Source organism: Rhinatrema bivittatum, chromosome 8, assembly GCF_901001135.1.
Source record: "Rhinatrema bivittatum chromosome 8, aRhiBiv1.1, whole genome shotgun sequence".
NCBI lineage: Eukaryota > Metazoa > Chordata > Amphibia > Gymnophiona > Rhinatrematidae > Rhinatrema > Rhinatrema bivittatum.
The window spans coordinates 176,229,108-176,244,335 of NC_042622.1; the positions used below are offsets into that span (position 1 = coordinate 176,229,108).

The window sequence follows — 15,228 nt, forward strand, 5'->3', positions numbered from 1 at the left end:
GGGGATGCTGCCAGGCAGGAAGGAAGCACAGAGAGAGAGAGGGGGGACTGCTGCCAGGCAGGAAGGAAGCACGGGGGGGGAGGGATGCTGCTGCTAGAGAGAGGGGGGACTGCTGCCAGGCAGGAAGGAAGCACAGAGAGAGAGGGTGGACTGCTGCCAGACAGGAAGGAAGCATAGAGAGAGAAGGGGGACTGCTGCCAGGCAGGAAGGAAGCACAGAGAGAGAGGGGGGGACTGCTGCCAGGCAGGAGGAAGGCAAGAGAGAGAGAGAGGGGGGACTGCTGCCAGGCAGGAAGGAAGCACAGAGAGAGAGGGGGGACTGCTGCCAGGCTGGAAGGAAGCACAGAGAGAGAGAGGGGGGGGACTGCTGCCAGGCAGGAAGGAAGCACGGGGGGGGGGGGATGCTGCTGCTGCTAGAGAGAGGGGGGGACTGCTGCCAGGCAGGAAGGAAGCACAGAGAGAGAGGGGGGGACTGCTGCCATGCAGGAAGGAAGCACAGAGAGAGGGGGGGGGACTGCTGCCAGGCAGGAAGTAAGCACGGGGGGGGGGGGGGGATGCTGCTGCTAGAGAGAGGGGGGACTGCTGCCAGACAGGAAGGAAGCACAGAGAGAGAGGGTGGACTGCTGCCAGACAGGAAGGAAGCATAGAGAGAGGGGGTATGCTGATGCTAGAGAGAGGGGGGGACTGCTGCCAGGCAGGAAGGAAGCACAGAGAGAGAGGGGGGGGGGACTGCTTCCAGGCAGGAAGGAAGCACAGAGAGAGAGGGGGGGGGGACTGCTGCCAGGCAGGAAGGAAGCACAGAGAGAGAAGGGGGGGGGGGGACTGCTGGCAGGCAGGAAGGAAGCACAGAGAGAGAGGGGGGGGGGGGGACTGCTGCCAGGCAGGAAGGAAGCACAGAGAGAGAGAGAGAGGGGAGACAGCTGCCAGGCTGGAAGGAAGCACAGAGAGAGAGAGAGAGAGAGGGGAGACTGCTGCCAGGCAGGAAGGAAGCACAGAGAGAGAGGGGGGGGGGGATTGCTGCCAGGCAGGAAGGAAACACAGAGAGAGAGGGGGGGGACTGCTGCCAGGCAGGAAGGAAGCACAGAGAGAGAGGGGGGGACTGCTGCCAGGCAGGAAGGAAGCACAGAGAGAGAGGGGGGGACTGCTGCCAGGCAGGAAGGAAGCACAGAGAGAGAGAGAGAGAGGGGGAACTGCTGCCAGGCAGGAAGGAAGCACAGAGAGAGAGGGGAGACTGCTGCCAGGCAGGAAGGAAGCACAGAGAGAGAGGGGGGACTGCTGCCAGGCAGGAAGGAAGCACAGAGAGAGAGGGGGGACTGCTGCCAGGCAGGAAGGAAGCACGGGGGGGGGGGATGCTGCTGCTAGAGAGAGGGGGGACTGCTGCCAGGCAGGAAGGAAGCACAGAGAGAGAGGGGGGGACTGCTTCAGACAGGAAGGGAAGCACAGAGAGAGAGGGGGGGGACTGCTGCCAGGCAGGAAGGAAGCACAGAGAGAGAGGGAGGGAATGCTGCCAGGCAGGAAGGAAGCACAGAGAGAGAGGGGGGGGACTGCTGCCAGGCAGGAAGGAAGCACAGAGAGAGAGGGGGGACTGCTGCCAGGCAGGAAGGAAGCACAGAGAGAGAGGGGGGGACTGCTGCCAGGCAGGAAGGAAGCACAGAGAGAGAGGGGGGGGGACTGCTGCCAGGCAGGAAGGAAGCACGGGGGGGGGGGGATGCTGCTGCTAGAGAGGGGGGAGACTGCTGCCAGGCAGGAAGGAAGCACAGAGAGAGGGGGTATGCTGATGCTAGAGAGAGGGGGGGACTGCTGCCAGGCAGGAAGGAAGCACAGAGAGAGAGGGGGGGGGGACTGCTGCCAGGCAGGAAGGAAGCACAGAGAGAGAAGGGGGGGGGGACTGCTGCCAGGCAGGAAGGAAGCACAGAGAGAGAGGGGGGGACTGCTGCCAGGCAGGAAGGAAGCACAGAGAGAGAGGGGGGGACTGCTGCCAGGCAGGAAGGAAGCACAGAGAGAGGGGGGACTGCTGCCAGGCAGGAGGGGACCAGAGAGAGAGGGGAGGATGCTGCTGCTAGAGAGGGGGGACTGCTGCCAGGCAGGAGGGGAGCAGAGAGAGAGAGGGGGCTGCTGCCGCTGCGGGGGAGAGGGGGGAAACACTGACAAGCAGGAAGAGGAGCAGAGAGAGAGAGGGGGGGGGGGCTGCTGCTGTGGAGAGGGGAAAACCCTGCCAAGCAGGGGAGGAGCAGAGAGAGGCGGGGGGGCTGCTGATGTGGGAGTTGTGGAGTAGAGGGGGCTTCTGTTGCTGAGCAGGTAGTTGGGAGATTTCTGCTGAGCAAAGGTGAGGAGAGGGGGAAGCTGCTAGACGAGTGATGGTTCGTAGACGGGGGGGTTCTGCTGGGCAAGGGATGAGTGGGTGAGAGAGAGGAGGGCTTCTGCTAGACAAGGAATGAAGGAATGCAAGGCAAGGAATGGGTGGAGAAGAGGAATTCAGGTTAAGGTTGTGGATGGGAGTGAAAGGAGAATGCAGGACAAATGGGGAGAAGTGAAATAGGGGATCCAGGGCAAGCAGTGGGGTCAGGGGAGAGAAAAAGAGGGGATGCCGGGGAAGGGTGGGGAGGGATGCACGGCATGGAATGGATTGGGACAGAGAGGGGGATGGAAGCGGAAGGAGTGGAGGAGAATAGAAAGAGGGGGATGCAGGAAGGTTGGGGGAGGGATGCACGGCATGCAGTGGATTGGGACAGAGGGGGATGAAGGGCAAGGAGTGGAGGAGAATAGAAAGAGGGGATGTTGGGCAAGGGGTAGAAGAAGAGAAAGGGGGAGGATTGCTGCAAGGAGGAGTATGCTTTGCTGAAACTTCCACCACCAGAGGGGGAGCTGTGTCTTTGCAGCAAAGGAAAAGCATTGGGTGGGGGTGGTGTACATAATTCTGAATATCTGCCTTGGGCATAGAAAAAGCTGGTCATGGCACTGTTGCTACATTAACATCTTAAGTTAATTGTAATAGGATTATATAAACTAAAATTGAAAAAAGAACAGTAATTTTTGTTTTTATGCCACACTTCTAAGCACATGTTCATTGTAAAGTGACTTCAAATTTTAATCCTTTCTATTATGCAGGTTAATATCTAGCCTTGGGGGACATTCTGCGCTACTGTGGAGCGCAGAAATAGCAGAGGAGACCCCGGCATGCCGCGAACTAAGCACATCCCGCGTGTGCCGTGGAACGCGCTCCGTTCGCAGCGAAGATGGAAGGCCACCCAGTGAAAGAGAATGTATGTGTGTGTGTGTCAGGGGGGGAGGGGAGGGTGAGAGGCAGGCGGGTGTAGAGGAGAACATGGAGGTAAGAGGGGTGGGATGCTTGAGTGTAGGTTTCAGAGAGAGGGAGCCTATATGAGGGGAGGGTGTGAGAGAGCATGGGAGGTAAAAGAGCAAGGGGGGTGCTTGAGTGTGGGTTGCCAGAGAGAGGGAGCTTATATGAGGAGATTGGGAGTGTGTATGTGTGAGATTGGGAGCGCGTGGTGTATGAAAAAGAGATCCGAGTGTATGTGAGGGTTGCTAGCCTGTGTGACGGGATTGTGTATGTGTGAGACAGAGCCTGTATGAACGGGTGCGTGAGAGAGACACAGGTCGCCTGTGTGAGGATGTAAGTGTGAGAGAGAACGGGAGCTTGTGTGGGTGTGTATGCAAGAGAGAGGGAGCCTGTATGAGGGGGTGTGTATGTGTACTAGAGAGAGGGAGGGACAGAGGGAGCCTGTGTGAGGGGAAATACTGAGAATGGGGTCAAACTCTGGACTGGCGATAGTGGAAGGGGTTGAGCCTAGAGGGTGGAGGGAGGAGAGATACTGGCAGGTGGAGGAGTTGGGGCCTGAGAGGCAAAGTGGCCAGGGGAGTAGGGCAGAGTGAGTGGAAGGGAGACATTTACAGTGAATTTCTAGGGAAATTCTGCTCAAAATATTTAAAATTCTACCTCTTTAAGTAATTACTTTTTCTGTATTAATTTAAAATGTAATTACTTAGACTCAAATCACCAAAAACAGAAGCAACCTCCTCTCAATATTGACATTCAAAGAAATAAAACACCACATGAGAGGGAAATAGAATTAAATCCTATTACCACACTATATTAAAGCCAAGAGCCAATTACTTAAAGCTTGTCATGTAAATTGTGTTATTTTGACCAATATAAAGTTTGCAGAGTTTTGCAGAATTTTAAGTTTTTGTGCACAGAATTTTAAATTTTTTTGCACAGAATTCCCCAGGAGTAATAATCCTTATATATGGTGAAAAGTGCTTAAAATTTCATACTTCAGAAGACAAATTCAAACCAGAATACTCTGTTTGAATAAACTTCAATGACTTTTTTTTAAAACAAATTTTCACTATACATGAGTCTCTGTAAAGAGAGAATGTTTTTGTCTCATTAAGCTTTAAGGGAAGCCATAGTTAACAGGTAAAATGTTAGTGAATGTGACCATGACCTCCCAGGCAGATCAAAGACTAAATCACTTTGACAACTGCAAGATGCTTGCACTTGCCACAGGCCTGCTGCTTGTCTGGAAAGTGCTCCTGATAGCAAAGAATGTTTTTCAGGATGATCAGGTAGGAGGCTGTGGTATGACATTTTAACTCATCCCTTCCAGCCTGTGGTATAGTGCACGTTTAGGATAGTTGCTAGTAGGAGAGACTGATTTTTCCCACATACACTGCGTCATTTTGAATTGGGTGGTGTTTGGATGCCTGATAATACAGAGTTATAAAGGACTGCATCAAAATGACATAAATCAGCCCTTACCAGGCTTCTGGCAAATACTTAACTTTCAGCAGTTTTAAGTGTTCTTTTTGTACAGAAACATGAGCTTTAATGGGTAAATCTACTTGTTCTTTATGGCATCCTTTTATTTACAATCCAGCAGGATTTTCACTGCTTAATTTCTTAGTTTATTTAATTTTAATCAAACCTTTTGACTGGTAGATGCCTTGTGTGTGTGTTTTGTTCAAGTTAAGGAAGAAATAGCAGGAATATATTTGGCATAATTATTACAATTGCCCAGTCAAGTAACTGCTGCCTCCTCAGTGGAGCGTAGCCATACACTGTTGGAGCAAGATTAGATCAACCATTATTTAGGTCATTTTAATATTAACACATGGACATTATGTTCTACTGTTTTGTTTTTTTTATGAAAGAACAGTAGGTGGTGTGAGGGAATGGCAAGTCAAAAATTGCAATTTGTGGACTACTTAAATTAAAAAAAAAAAATCTGCAAATCAAAACATCTCTGAAAACTTTGGACCAAAATCCCTGTAATGCCCAGTGAACCACTTTTTGAAATAAACGCCTGTTTTGTTTGCTGCTGGGGAATTATGATCATCCCTATACACAGCTGCTTTGTGGTGAGACTTTGGAAATTGGCGTCTGTTCACAGCAGTGGTACAGCAGTCGTATCCATACAGAGACAAGGGGACTGGTGCAGCCTCCCCAGTTTCTTTCTCTTGAGCTGCTACTTGTTCCCTTTCACTCCACATTGCATATCTTTGTAAGCAGTGCATTACGCTGAGATTTAAAAAGTGCTCACGCTTTCATGGAAACAATTTTTCTCCTAGAACAAGCAGGATGGTAGTTCTCACACATGGGTGACATCATCGGATGGAGCCCGGCACGGAAAACTTATGTCAAAGTTTCTAGAACTTTGACTATGCATACCGAACGTGCCCTATACCACGCATCACGTGGGGGTCTCTCTTCAATCTCTTTTTTTTTTTTTTTTTCCCAGAGAGCTTTCGCCTCGCGGTTACTGAGCTCATACTCTTTTTGTTATGCAAGTTGTTGGAACACTTTTCACCAATCATTTTCGGGTTTTCCTGCATCTTTTCTTGGTGTGGGTCCTCTCCGGTTCTTTCTTTTTTCTTAGGTTTTCAGTGGTTCGGTAAGTTTTCTTTCGTTTCCGTCCCCCCATGGTGGCAGTATTGGTGTCAGCCAGCATTGGTTGTCCGCTGCCTCCTTGTCGTTTTTGCCCCTTTCAGTTCATATCGTCATGGCCTCGTTGGGTTTTCGTTGATGCCCTCAGTGCTCGAAGACTCGTCCATTACGGACCCACACGATGTGTATATCCTCTGCCTGGGGGCATCACTCAACATTCGGGGGTGCCGCCTGTGCAAACAAATGACCCCGAAGGAACGTCATGCTTGCCTCAGCAAGATGGAGAAGCTCTTTGGGGCAAGAAAGTCCGAGCCATCGGCATTAACGTCGAAGGAACCTGGAGCTGTACAGATGGACACCGAGCCATCGACACCGGCAGGGCCATCCGCTCCATTGATGCCACCGGTGGATAGGGGAGCCGGGAACCTGCCCCTGTCGGTCTCTTCCAGGGTTCGTCATCTTTGACCTCAGCACAGAGGGAAGATCGGGCCAAGCACCAAGGGAAGCTGAGGAAGCACTGGTCGCCTTCGATGCATGGTGCTGGACTTGGTTTGGCGCCTATGCTTTCCATTATGCCCCCAAAGCAATCCCACAGCGAGGAGTTCCCATCCTTTATCAATGCCAGGGGTCCACAACGGTCTCCACCAGTCCTGGTGTCAGTCGCCGATCAATCTCAGGGATCCGAGGAAGATCTGGCCACCCCTCCTGCCGCCCAATCTGTTTTTGCATTGGCAACTTTTGAGGAAGAATTGGAGTGCAGTGTCCAGCTGGTGGTCAACTGCTATTGGAGCATTTCAATGTGCTCATCGGTGTGTTACCGACCTAGCTGGTGCTGGTTTCCTGGAAGCCATTGATGCCTGGAGGGGCACCGATGCTTCCCCCGACCGATGCGGTGCTCATCACCGGTTCCTCCGAAAAGGAAGCCCTGTTGAGGCCAGTGATGTCACTACGGCCTGCAGCCCCCCCGTCCAGCTTTGCTGAGGCTGGCAATGGTGCCACCGCTGCCTAGGCCTCTGGATGAAGGCCAAGCACCCAGAGCCCCATCCCCTGTGGATTACAGCGAGGATGAGGCTCCTTATGACCCCTGGGAGGATGTCGCTGCAGAATCCAACTCTAGGGGGGGGTCTCCCCTCAGAACAGTCTCCTACAGAGGAACGGATGAGGTCTCCATGTGAGGACCTGACCTTCGCAGGTTTTGTAAGGGCGATTGCGGAGGCCATCCCTTTTCAGTTGATGACTGAGGAGGACGCCAGGCACAAGATGCTGGAAATCCCCTAATTTGTGGAAACTCCTAAAGAGATCGTGGTGGTCCCGTCAGTACACAAGTTCTTTAAGGAGTTGATATTGAGGATTTGGGAGCACCCCCTCATGGTACCTCCTATGAAAAGGAAGGCAGACGGGGTTTACTTCATCCAACAGGCCACCAGATTCAAAAAGCATCAGCTAGCACACCAATCGGTAGTGGTCTAATCTGCTGTTAAAAAGGCCAAGCGCTTTTGGTCCCATGCCTCTGTGCCCCCAGGGAAGGATCACAGAGCGCTAGATGCCCTTGGAAGGAAGGTCTTTCAGGGGGCTATACTCATTGCCTGCATTGCCTCCTTCCCAGCTGTACATGAGCCAATACTCTCGCAATCTCTGGAAGCAGGTGTAGGAGGCGGCCGAGTGGCTGCCTCAATAGCAGCAAGACACCTTTCTGTTGCTGGTGTGTCAGGGCCTGGAGTGTGGAAAACATGAGGTGCACTCTATGATGTTTTCAAGACGGCAGTGAGAGTCTCTGCAGCAGGAATCGGTGCCCGCAGAATGGCATGGCTGCAGGCCTCGGATCTCCGACCAGAGGTACAAGAAAGATTCGCTGATCTGCTGTGCACAGGAAAGAATCTTTGCAGATAAGGTGAGGGATGCGCTAGCCCACTTGCGGGATCATTATCAGACGCTCCAGCATCTCTCTGGCAGCACTTCAGACCTGCCCTCCTCAGCCAGGAGGTCTGCGAGGCTGGGTTTGAGGAGGTATTTCTACCACCAGAAGAAGTACTATCCTCCTGCCTTTCGCTCCCATTCTCAGAGGATGAGCTCTTTCTGCCGTCCCAGGCAGCAGCGAGCTCCCAAGCCCCAATCAGCACCCCAGCAAATCCCGGGACGGGGCTTTGTCTGAATCGTAGGAAGCATGAGCCAGCCGCCTGTACCCGAGATCCTGGACCAGTTGGGGTCAGGCTACAGTTCTTTGCGAATCGATGGCCCAATATCACCTCGGACCAGTGGGATCTATCCACTGTCCATCAAGGATACCAATTGAATCTATTGGGTGTCCCACCAAATTCTCCTCCGTGCCCATTTTGGGGGCTGTTGGTGCATCAGGAGGTACTGTTAAGGGAGCTCTCTGCCCTTTTAATGACCAGAGTGGTCAAGCCTGAACCCACCAAGGCAAAGGGGCAGGGATTCTACTCCCGGTATTTCCTGATTCCAAAGAGAACAGGGGGACTTCTTCCCATCCTAGACCTGAGGGCCTTGAACAAGTTTCTGAAAAAGGAAAAGTTCAAGATGGTTTCCCTGGGCTCACTGATTCCCCTCCTGCAAAAAGGAGACTGGCTATGCACCTAGATTTAAAGGACGCGTTACACTCACATCGAGATCTTTCCGGGTCAAGGAGGTATCTCAGATTTGTGGTGGGAAAACAGCATGCTAGCATTGGCCCCACGTGGCTTTACAAAAAATGTCTGGCCGTGGAGGGGGCACACCTCCGCAGGCTGGGAGTGCTTGCACTTGACCATCCGGATATTGGAGTCACTAGGGTTCATCATCAACTACCCAAAGTCCCATCTCAGCCTTCCACCTCAATTGGACTTCATAGCCCTGCTAGACACGGCTCAGGTGAAAGCCTTTCTGCCATGCTCCAGGGCGTTCACTTAGGCGTCCATAGCAGAGGTGATTCACAGAGCCAGCAGGTATCAGTGCAGCACATGTTGAGGCTGCTGGACCACATGGCTGCAGCCATCCATGTTATTCCCTTGGCACACTTACACATGCGCCAGATAGACTGGAGCAGAGAACATGATAGTGGATAGAATGAGTCGAGCCTTCAGGCCCCATGAGTGGTCCCTGAACCAGGGGGTGGGGAATCGGATCTTTCGTCTCTGGGGAAACGCAGATGTGGACTTGTTCACATCCCACTGCAACAGGAAGGTGACTGTTCTGCTCCCTGTTCAGGTCGGACAGGCAAACCAGCTTTAGACACTTTTGCCCACCATTGGGGCAAAAGTCTTCTGTATAGGGTATCCTCCGATTCCTCTAGTCACAAAGACACTCCTGAAGCTTCGAGAGGACCCCTACTATGATCCTCATAGCCCCTTAAATAGCTGAGTCAGGTCCGGTTTTCACTCCTTTGGGGGTTGTCCGTCCAGAAACCGATCACTCTGGGGACTTCCCAGATCTCATCACACAAGATAAGAGCAGGCTTGTGTCATCCCAACCTCCAGGCCCTGTCACTCACAGCCCTGGATGTTGAGAGGCTGATTTTGCAGCCGCTTGATCTTTCCAAAGATGTCTCTGGTCCTAGTGGCTTCTAGAAAGCCTTCCACTAGAAAGTCCTATAGTCTGGAGTGGAGGAGGTTTTCTGTATGGTGTGAGCAAAAGGCCCTAGATCCCTTCTCCTGCCCCACACAAAAACTGCGTGATTACATTATACACCTTCGAAGGCTGGCCTAAAAACCAGCTCCATCAGAGTGCATTTTAATGCTGTTGGCGCATACCACCAATGGTGTAAATGGTAAGCTATCTCTGTACAGCCTATAGTTGTATGGTTCATGTGGAGCCTGCTTCAGTTGAAGCCATCCCTAAGGCCTCCTGCGGTGTCCTGGGACCTCAACTTGGTGCTAGCTCAGCTCCTGAAAGCTCCTTTTGAGCCGCTGCACACCTGTGATCTAAAGTAAATGACCTGAAAGGTCATTTTTTTGGTGACGGTCACTTCAGCATGCGGGGTCAGCGAGCTCCATGCCTTAGTGACTTATCCACCTTATACTAAGTTTTATCATGATAGGGTGATCGTATGTACGCAGCCTAAGTTCCTGCATAAGGTGGTGATGGATTTCCATTTTTAATCAGTTAATAGTCTTGCCAGCATCTTTCCCAGGCACCAAGGTGAATGAGCACTCCACAGTTTGGATTGCAAGAGAGCCTTAGCCTTCTATCTGGAGCAGACAGAATCCCATAGACAGTCCACCCAACTTTTCATTTCTTTTGATAGGAATAGATTGAGAGTTGCCATTGCCAAAAAAACACTATCCAATTGGCAAGCAGATTGCATTTCCTCCTGTTATGCCCAGGCAGGACTGCATATTTAGGATCATTTCAAGGCTCATTCTGTCAGAGCCATGGCAACGTCAGAGGCCCATTTGCAAACAGTTCCCGTGGAAGAATTCTGCAAAGTTGCGATGTGAAGTTCTCTCTACACATTCACATCTCACTACTGTCTAGGTAGGGATGGGCTGTGACATGATAGTAGTTTCGGCCAGTCTGTCCTTTGGAATCTCTTTGAGGTGTAGAACACAACTCTCCCTGCCTAGGGCCCATTGTTTGGGTTCAGGCTGTCTCCCCCTCTGTTACCAACAGCACTGTGGTTATTGTGCCCATTGGCATCTGGTTGAATCTTGTTGGTCCCTTTTGTGTTGGGGAGCAGCATGTAGCTAGGGATTCACCCATGTGTGAGGACTACCATCCTGCTTATCCTAGGAGAAAGAGTTGCTTACCTGTAACAGGTGTGTTCTCCTAGGACAGCAGGATGTTAGTCCTTAAGAAACCCGCCTGCCACCCTGCAGAGTTGGGTTTTTCCTGTTTGACTTATTTTTTTACCGTAATTCTATGTTACGAGATTGAAAAGGGACCCCGCATGGACGTGTGGTATAGGGCATGCTGGGCATGCTCGGTATGCCTAGTCAAAGATCTAGAAACTTTGACATAAGTTTTCCGTGCCAGGCTCCATCCAATGAAATCACCCATGTGTGAGGATTTTCATCCTGCTGTCCTAGGAGAGTACCTGTTACAGTAAGGAACTCTGCTTTTGGCATAAAAAGCAGCCAGAACACTTGAAAAAAAAAAATATATATATATATTTATTTATGAATGACAGGAGTGAATAGGTGGCAGCAAATGTGGAGGATAACACTAGAAACATTGAGTACTAAATAGTTTTTGTATGCCAAAATTATTTTAGTGCATGCTAAATGGTTTTAGCTTATACTAAAAAGAAAAACAGCACTGAAATGTAAACTGAAATGAAACTTTTTTCTCTGCACACACCTAGATAACAATAGTCATATTCCCATTTCACCAGATTTAACTGTATCTCTTTAAACATTCCTTATATTCAGGAGCTGATCAGAAACCAATCTTGTGGTGGTTGTACGATAGAATCATCTCTGGTTTTATATCCATCTGCCTGTTTATCTTAATATCTTATTGACTGGAAATAGACTCGGCACAGTGACTGCTTTCTGAGACCATTTTAAATGCTTCTGTTTTGTAAAGAATGAGTTTATTTCTAGATTTACCAAATGGCCCGGTTCAATCCGCCCAGTTTAAAGTAGGAAAGAGGTTATAGGAACCCTTTGCACTCAATAGATCCCTCATAACTTTTAAATGAGTTGAAACAAGAATGACATGCATGGAATCAAATTGAATTTACTCCTTGGTTTTCAGATTTAAAAATTGTACAGGCTATTTTGCGGCAGAAAAAATAAGCATAGACACAGATAATACAGATTTTTTTTAACTCAAGTTCTTGTTCAGGTTTATCTGACAAATGTCCTTAAATGCTCTCATCTGTCACTTCAGAAAGAGGAGTGGAGTAGTAGCCTAGTGATTAGAGCAGTGGGCTATGAACCGGGAATATCAGGATTTAAATCCCACTGCTGCTACTTGTGAGCTTTGGACAAGTCACTTCAACCCTCCATTGCCTAAGGAACAAACTTAGTCTGTGAGGCCCTCTGGGGATAAGGAATACCTACAGTACTTGAATGTAATCTGATTTGAAGTGTCTGAAAAGCAGAAAAGAAATCAAAATAAAATGTCATCCAAAGTGGTGAACAGTAAAAATATATATCCTAATAAAACCAGTTTCACCGGCAATAATACAGTACGCACAGTAAACATTTATAAAAAACCTTAATTCAACTTAGTAAGCATCAACGTACAGCATGAGTTTACCGCCACTGTTATAGTGCTGGTTGACAGCCAAAGCCACAGTTGTGCTCATAGTTTACATACCCCTGGAAAAATTTGTAAGCACGTGTAGCATTTTAAGAAAATATGAGTGATCAGATAAAACATGTCTGTGCATGCTTTATGTCTGGGATGGCACAGAGTGCCAAGCATAAACAAACCATAGCAATAAAGCAAATAATAAAATGGTCCTGATCAAAGTTTACAATTCCCTTGAATGTTTGGACTGATAATATACACTCAAATTGACACACACAGGTTGAGATGGCAATGAAGAGAGGGTATCCATACCTTTGCCTTGTTTGATTGTAATTATTGTCCGTGTATTAAGAACATAAGATACACCATACTGTGTCAGATCAAGGATCCATCAAGCCCAGTATCCTGTTTCCAACAGTGGGCCAATCACAAGCTACTATTGCTTATTAATTACCGTAATAACAATTTATGGATTTTTCCTCTAGGAACTTATCCAAACCTTTTTTTAAACCCAGTTACACTAACTGCTTGTAACCACATCCTCTGGCAATGAATTCCAGAGTTTAACTATGCGCTGAGTGAAAAAGAATTTTCTAGATTTATGGTTATTTGTTTTTCTATATCGTCATATCAGTGGGAACCTTCATAACAGTTTACAATCATTAACAAGGGAAAGTATAATAATGAAATAGTAAAAGAATGATAATAGCTATCATATATAAAGAAGTAAAACATTAGTAATAGCTGTTGGAATAATCTAAAATACTAAATATAAATCTCAATATGAGCGATAACAAATCGTGGGGAATACTGCTAAATAGCATAACAATGAAATAAAACAAAAACAAATGCAAAGGTTGATATCTGCTTATCTAATACAGTGGGCTTCTACAATATCGTCAGCTGATCCAATACCGTCTTTGTAGGCTTGTCGGAATAGCCACGTTTTGAGTAGGTTTTTGAAGTTTTGTGTCATTTTGAAGCCTTATGTTTTCTGGGAGTGAGTTCCATGGGTATGGACTGGCTATTGATGTCACTCTTTCTCTGACTGTTGTGAGGTTTGCTGAGGAGATTGGGGGAATTGCTAGTAGGGCTTTGTTTTAAATGAGCTACTTGCTAACTTCATGGAGTGCCCCCTGGTCCTTCTATTATCTGAGAGAATAAATAACCAATTTACATTAACTTGTTCAAGTCCTTTCATGATTTTGTAGATTTCTATCATATCCCCCCTCAGTCGTCTCTTCTCCAAACTGAACAGCCCTAACTTCTTTAGCCTTTCCTCATAGGGCAGCCATTTCATGCCCTTTATTTTGGTCGCCCTTCTCTGCACTTTCTCCAGTTCAGCTATATTCTTTTTGAGATGCAGTGACCAGAATTGCACACAGTATTCAAGGTGCAGTCTCAACATGGAGTGATACAGAGACATTATGACATCCTCCGTTTTTTATTTTCCATTCCCTTCCTAATAATTCCTAACATTCTGTTTGCTTTTTTGATTACCACTGACACACTGAGCCGACAATTTCAATGTATTGTCCACTATGACGCCTAGATCTCTTTCTGGGTGGTAACTCCTAAGATAGAACCTAACATAGTGTAACTACAACAAGGGTTATTTTTCCCTATATGCATCACTTTGCACTTGTCCATGTTATTTCATCATCTGCCATTTGGAAGCCCAATCTTCCAACCTCGCAAGATCCTCCTACAATTCATCACAATCTGCTTGAGATTTAACTACTCTGCATAATTTTGTTTCATCCGCAAATTTGATTACCTCACTCATCATAACCCTTTCCAGATCATTTATAACTATATAAAAAGCACCGGTCCAAGCACAAATCCCTGAGGCACTCCACTGTTTACCTTTTTCCACTTTGAAAACTGACCATTTAATAGAGATGTGAATCGGAACCAGAATCGGTTCGGATTTCAGTTCCGATTCACATCTCTATAGATGTGAATCGGAACCAGAATCGGTTCGTATTTCAGTTCCGATTCACATCTCTACCATTTAATCCTACTCTTCTGTTTCCCGTCTTTTAACCAGCTTGCAATCCATAAAATGACATTGCCTCCTATCCCATTAATTTTTAGTTTTCTTAGAAGCCTCTCATGCGAGATTTTGTAGAACACCTTCTGAAAATCCAAATAAATCAATCTTACCGGTTCACCTTTGTCACAATCTTTATTCACCCCTTCAAAAAAGTGTAGGGATTTGTGAGGCAAGACCTTCCCTTTGGGTAAATCCATGTTGGCTATGTCCCATCAAACCATGTCTGACTAAATGTTTTGTGATTTTATTCTTTTATAACAAGTTACATTGGCCATCTTCCAGTCTTCAGGTACATTAAATGATTTTAATGATAGGTTACAGATTAATTGAAATAGGGTCTGAAATTTCATTTTTCAGTTCTTTCAGAACCCTGGGGTGTATACCATCCGCTCCAGATGATTTACTACTCTTCAGTTTGTCAATCAGGCCTACCACATCTTCCAGGTTCACCATGATTTGATTCAGTTGATCTGAATCATCACCGATGAAAACCTTCTCCGGAATGGGTAGCTCGCCAACATCCTCTTCAGTAAAACACCAAAGCAAAGAAATCATTTTATCTTTCCGCGATGGCCTTTTCTTCTCTAAGTGCCCCTTTAATCCCTTGGTCATCCAACGGTCCAACCGACTTCCTCGCAGGCTTTCTGCTTTGGATATATTTTTTAAAGTTTTATTGTGAGTTTTTGCCTCTGTGGCCAACTTCTTTTCAAATTCTCTCTTAGCCTGTCTTATCAATGTCTTACATTTAACTTGCCAATGCTTATGCTTTATCCTATTTTTGCATCTGATGGATCATTCTTTCCAATTTTTGAATAAAGATCTTTTGGCTAAAATAGCCTGTTTTATCTCACCTTTTAAGCATTGCCGGTAAACGTTTTCCTTCTTTCACCTTTCTAATGCATGGAATAGATCTGGACTGTGCTTCTAGGATGGTATTTTTTTTTTAATTGACGTCCATTCCTGTTCCCTCTTTTTACCTTTGCAGCTGCACCTTTCAGTTTTTTTCTAACTATTTTTTCTCATTTTATCAAAGTTTCCCCTTTTAAACTTTAGTGCTTAGAGCTGTGGATTTA

General features: G+C 47.6%; 1 protein-coding gene across 3 annotated transcripts in view; it reads left to right on the forward strand.

Annotated features, from left to right (window-relative positions):
- The window catches only part of BRIP1 (BRCA1 interacting protein C-terminal helicase 1), a 309,402-nt gene that overhangs the window by 258,612 nt on the left and 35,562 nt on the right, over positions 1-15,228 (forward strand). The window lies entirely within an intron of this gene.